The sequence below is a fragment of the Charadrius vociferus genome, unplaced genomic scaffold (assembly GCF_000708025.1).
Source record: "Charadrius vociferus isolate BGI_N301 unplaced genomic scaffold, ASM70802v2 scaffold202, whole genome shotgun sequence".
Taxonomy (NCBI): Eukaryota; Metazoa; Chordata; class Aves; order Charadriiformes; family Charadriidae; genus Charadrius; species Charadrius vociferus.
The window spans coordinates 2130314-2136313 of NW_009647242.1; positions in this window are offsets into that span (position 1 = coordinate 2130314).

Below are 6000 nucleotides of genomic sequence, written 5' to 3' on the forward strand. Positions count from 1 at the left end.
TCTGTACAATATTCAGCCCATTTTAAGTGTTGTCTATTACCAGCAGTTACTAAAAAAAAAAACCAAAAAAAACCCAAAACCAAACAACCCCAAACTGTGCCAGTGTTTTTGCTATGCCATGAATGAATGTTACAGGTGCAGCAGAGGCCTGCCTGAGAGCTTCCAGACCTGCACAACTGTAGACTCTGTACAAGGAGGTGGCATTTGACCCTGATGAGTTACTGCCCCAGGAACTACTAACTTCCAATAACTCAGAAGGCAGAGCACTATGCTGGATCGCGTACTTAATACTCATATTACACATCAGGCTAATAATTACAGCCTCTGGAGAGACACTGGGATGTATCCAGTCTCGTTCCTCTCTGTATTTGCAACCTTTAGAAGTTGAGGTGAACACATAGAGAACTAGCCTGCTGTTGGGTCCCTCTGCAAGTCTGATTTATATGGTATATATCAATCAGTGTATAATATAAAGCCTTTTGGGGATGAAAAGTCTTGGGAGTGAAATATAGTTACTGCCTTGCCACATGAGAAGTGGGATGAAATTTGATGCTGGTCCTTGAAGACTTCATTATCTGCTCGTCTCCATGTTCTCCAGTCTGCACAGTTTGGTGGGAATGCCTGTGAAACTCACACAGCCAGGCATAAGGGGAGTGACCTTTGTTGGCGGTGTACAGGAATTTAATCAATATTACACACCACATAAAACAAAACATAGCTTTGCCCTTACAGGGGATCAGCACAGATTCAGCCACGCTGGTGGATTGCAGCCTTGTATTTTGGAACGGTTACAGTCTCCATCTGAAAACAACCAGCTTTTGAGCAAATCCACAGAGATAGCACTGCTGAAAACCATCTGCCAGTGGCTTGCAACTCTTTTGCTTTATGGTATTCAGTTTGTGTATACATTGGCTTTCTCTTGGTACGATAAGAGCAAAACACAAGCCATCCCCCAGACCAGATACTCTTCGCAGCCTGGTGATTCTAGACTGCCTGTACCAATCTCTGTCAACATCTAGCAAGAAGATAACACATGCACAAATCTGTACCTCTTTCAATGACAATAAATGAATGAACTGCTCTCAGTCTGCCTTCTGCCTTCTTTAGGCTGCCTAGCGTGGAGCTACGCCTCAGTCTGACAGCCAAAAGGGTCATTGTAATTGATTTGAATAAAAGCTTTTGATATATTAAACTGTACTGTCTTTCTATCAGATGACAATGCCTGCTGGTCAAATCAAGCTTCCTTCTCCTTCCCTTGGCACTCCTCCCTTCCCTCCTCCCTTCCCACTGCAAATGTCTCCTCTTGCCACATGACTCTGACCCACATTCTAAATCTCTGACTACGCTTCAAGGATCAGTCTGTGGTCATCCTGCGTCTGTTTTGACAGGCAGCTTTGCCAAATGCATGTTCTCCAGCGAAGGCTCTCATTCATGCTGACAGCATTGCTCTCCCGTCTGCCATCCCACCACATCTGTCACAGCGCAGCCTGGGGCTGAGAGTCATCTGCTCAAGGTGGGCAGAGTTTTATGGGCTTGGGTGGTGTTTACCTTTTGTGTTTTTAAATAGGGCACTCTCTTCCCTCCCCAAACCTCTGCTGAGAACGCTCTCTTTCAACACATGTATTTGTTGCATGAGGTTTCCACTTAGCTGAGACTCTTAGGAAGAATTAGACACCCTCCCCTAACTGGTACTGCTGGTACATCTGCAAATTCATTTCTTACGCTTCATCTGGACTACAGAGATATAATTTAGTCCAACCTTGCACATAAAGCTACTAAATACTTTTTGTAACCAAGCAGTCAGAACAATATTGCAATGTAATTTTCCACAATCAGCCGTGTCAAACGTACCAAGGTTATGGTGGTTACCTTCTAGAGGCAGTCCGGCAAGACTAGCATCTTCCCGTTACAACTGATAAATGGCTACATGATTTGGCATCAGATTATTCAAGCAGACAAATTAACTTCTAATATTAATACATTCAGCAGCCAGTCAGACAAATTGCTTGTTCTACAAGTGCCAGAGTGGTCATGGGGGGATTTTCCTTCTGCTTTCAGGAAACCCAGCCTTCAGAGCAGTGCTTGGCCAGGCCAGCAAGCCCATCAATCAGCTAACGAAGTTGGCAGCAGTTAAACGGATCTTCATTTCTCTCTGGAAAGGGGGGGGAAAAAAGAAAAAAAAGACTTGGACAACTTGGCCAATGTCTACCAGATTTTTCAAAAAGCTGTATTTCAAATGAAACATGCGTGCCAAGGCTCAGACTCGGTCATTAAATAGTGGCCAGCTGACCGAGGACCCTGCTTGGAGTCCGCCTACCCCAAGACTGTTTTCCTGTGGAGACAGAGATGGCCACGGGGTGAGTCATCCTTGAAGGAGTCCATCTGCCTCCACAAGCTGATGTAGATGGTGTATAGGTAACAAGGGCCATCATCATCCCTCCTCTCCTCTTGCATCTTTTATACATAAATGCTCTCAGGAAGGACAAACCTGCCGGTTAGATTTAAAGTAACTTGCTATATCATGATATAACTTAAACAATTGGGGAAATGGAATTAGTTATGTACATATAAAATTATAGCAGGAGAGTTTAAATTTGAAATGCTCTTATCAGTCAATGAGAATGAAAAATCCCTGGATCACTTTAACTCTTTCCAGTTTTCAAGCTTTTGCACATATACTTATTTTCTGAACAGGCATGTTCTCTTAAAACTGGTAGTAATTGAGCTGAATATGGCCTTGGAAGCCAGTCTATCTGTGTAGCATATCACTAGATCAAATAAACTAAAAAGAGAAAGACATTACCACACATGACACGATACTGGCTGTGTGAAGTAATTATTGTGCTCTTTGTACTCACTTAATTGTCTGGTTGTAGAGCTTCAAAAAACACTTCTAGTAAGGGAATATTTGAAGAAAGCCTTTAGGGGCAAAAGCAGAAGCCAAGCTGACTGTTGCAACATAACTAAGATAAGATTACAAATATAAATTCTGTGTTCAACAGGCAGAAAATGTGTTTATAATTTTATCATTGTACTCAAGGCTTCCTTACAATTTATATCTTCGTTGGGTATAAATACATTTTCTATACAGCATATGGCACTGAACTGAGCCAATCAGGAGGTACCATTTGTGCTCTGAGCACTAAAGCAATTTCATAAATTATGCAATATATTTTGTCAGTAAAGGTATCGATGGGAAAGTCATTAACATCACAAATCGCACCTTATTGCTGTATATGTTAGCATATTTTTTATTATAACTCACAGGTGTGAAGCTCTAAATACCCTTCACATGGTGATGAGGTATGTGCATCCAACTTACTTGATTTGGCTTCCAGAAGATATTTAGCAGTACTGACCTGTGGGGATGGGCTTGTTCCACCACTGGACTTGGAATTAGTAAGCCATAAGCTGAAGGAAGCCACCCTCTGCTACCCTTGTGGTGATTCACATTACTGACTGAGAGGCGCTCAGTGGTGCCGGCACATCCAAGGCATGAATATGCTTACAGACCTTCATCCTCCCGCATCCATCCCTACGCTGAATAAATACAGCTAAGTCCTTTGGGGTAAGAGGTGTGTAACTACTCCAGACTTCGTCTCCACACTTTAATTTAGATGTGAACAGCAATAATGTAGTCTTAAGTTAAACAAAGGATTTTTATATCCCCAACAGCAGGGATATAGTCTAGAAGAAGATCCTTTATCAGTACCACATGGGCAATGTGCATATTTAACTTGATTAAGAGATTGTCTTCCCTCAGAAGAGACCGCAACAAAATAAAACCTCTGTGAATTGTCAGTGATTGTTTGAGACTGAAGAGCAGTTTTGGTGCCTCGAGTAAGTGTGTGCATCTCTGAGCCTTCACGCTCTCCCCCTGACAAGCCCAGGATCCTGCTGGAAGAAGGCTGTTCCAGAAGGACACACAGAGGCAAGCAGGTGCAAACAGAGACTGGCAAACACTGCCAGCCTTGCTGAAGTTTGTGCCTGGAGTATTAGGAACTGTAACCTTTTTAGGATCTTTTTCCAGACAGATCTGGCTGTGAGTCAGTTTGTGACAGGACAGACCTTGCATCAGCCAGCACTGCACCACAGGCTCCTAAGCAGCATGCAGAGGACATGGTGTCCTGCTCCGCAGGCATCTCCTCCGAGCCCCAGGGCCATGGCCCCGGCATAGTCCCCTGCCGGAACATTGGTGCTATAAAATGTTAGGGAAGGCGAAGACCAGCATAATGTTGGGGGCAGAATTCCAGTAATACCCAACAGACCACATGAAAAATAAAGCCATTTCTGCTGGAGCTCATTTGTTTTTTGTTTTTCATAGGCTAGAGCTTGTCTGTATGGTGAAACTATAAGCTGATGGGTGCATTTGCATTGCCTTAGCCATTCACATGCTCTGCCTGCGAGAGCTTCCCACACGCTGCTGGCATGGAGTGACTTGCTCCGCGCGCCCCCACTCAGCTGCCTGCAGCATCCTATCCCACTTCAATGAAGGAACCTTTCCAAAGCCTTGGCAACCCTTCGCAAACTGCAATAAACAGCAACAGCAAAATACCTTCCTCGCCCCTGCTGTTTATTTCTAAGCAGACTTTTCTGTGGGAGGCTGAAAAGGCAGCTCCTGTGCTGGTTGTTTCCCCAGACTCACCCAGTCTCCTGCTCTAAGCCTGAAAAACAATCCCTGACACCTCCTCCGGTCCATCTCGTCAGCTCCTCACCCATTCTCAGGGCAAGGCTGTCATATCTCCCTGGTGCAGCCTGGCCGGGCAGAGCAGGAGAGCTGCTGGGTTGTGCTGCTTTCAGGTCTGTATCTTCCATCTGAGCCTCCAAGGGCTCTCCTGGAAGATCCATTGGCCTCTGGTGCCATGGTCCTGCCTTTTACCCCAGGATCGTGTATAACCTGCCCCATGAGCCTCCATCCCACTTCCCTCCCAGCCCTGTCACCACAGCACTCTTTCTGCGTAATATGACTTTAGATAGGTAGAAAGCAGATGTGAGGCTGGAAGAGGCTGGGGTCTGCAAATGACTTTTGTTACTGTTGTTGGTAGTACTTCATGCATAAAAGCACAGAAAAGTTGGGCTTTGACAATGAAGAGTAAGAGCGATGCTTGCTGTAGCTTGTCTAAGGGAATGTGTCAGGGGAGATTAATATCTCATGTTCACTGACAGCCAGCCTTTCCAAGCAATAGTATTTTTACTCCCGTAACTCTTCTATTGATGTGTTTTCAGTAGCAGCTAGAAGACTTTTAATTGTATGTCTATAGTAGTGATATTTCTAGTAACTGGGTTTTTTGTGAAGATGTGCTCAGGGGCCACAGTTAAAGCATGAGTCTCATTCATGCTAGACATACATACATTAATAGTGCTGCCAGACCCAACTAAATGCAATCAAAACTCCTAGTCCTACAAACATTTACATTAATATCCTTTAGTCTAGTCCCACTTGTGAAAAAAAAAAAACCCAAACAATCCAATACTCTCACACATTTTGCACCTGAGCTCATCAGTCCTTGTACATGTCATGTCATGGTGCTATACTGGGTCTGGCTGGGATGAAGTTAATTTTCTTTGTAGCAGGCCATATGGTGCTGTGTTTTGGATTTGTGACTAAAAACAGTATTGATGATAGCACACCAACACTTCAGCTATTGCTGACCAGTGTTTGCACAGCGTCAAGGCTTTTTCTATTTCTCACTGTGCCTCTGCCCCAGCGAGTAGGCTGGGGGTGCTCAAGATGTTGGGAAGGAACACAGCTGGGACAGCTGAGCTCAACTAACCAAAGAAGGGATGTTCCATACCATACAACATCATACTTGGCAATAAAATGGGGGCAGAGGAGGAGGAAGCAATTTCTAGGAGACTGGCTGGACATTGGTCTGCTTGTTGGAGGGGGTGGGTGAATGCACTTGCATCAGTTCTTTGTGTGGGTGCGGGTCCCCTGTCTTCTTCCTCTGTCCTTTGCTTATTAAACTATCTTTATCTCAACCCACAAGTTTCCATGCT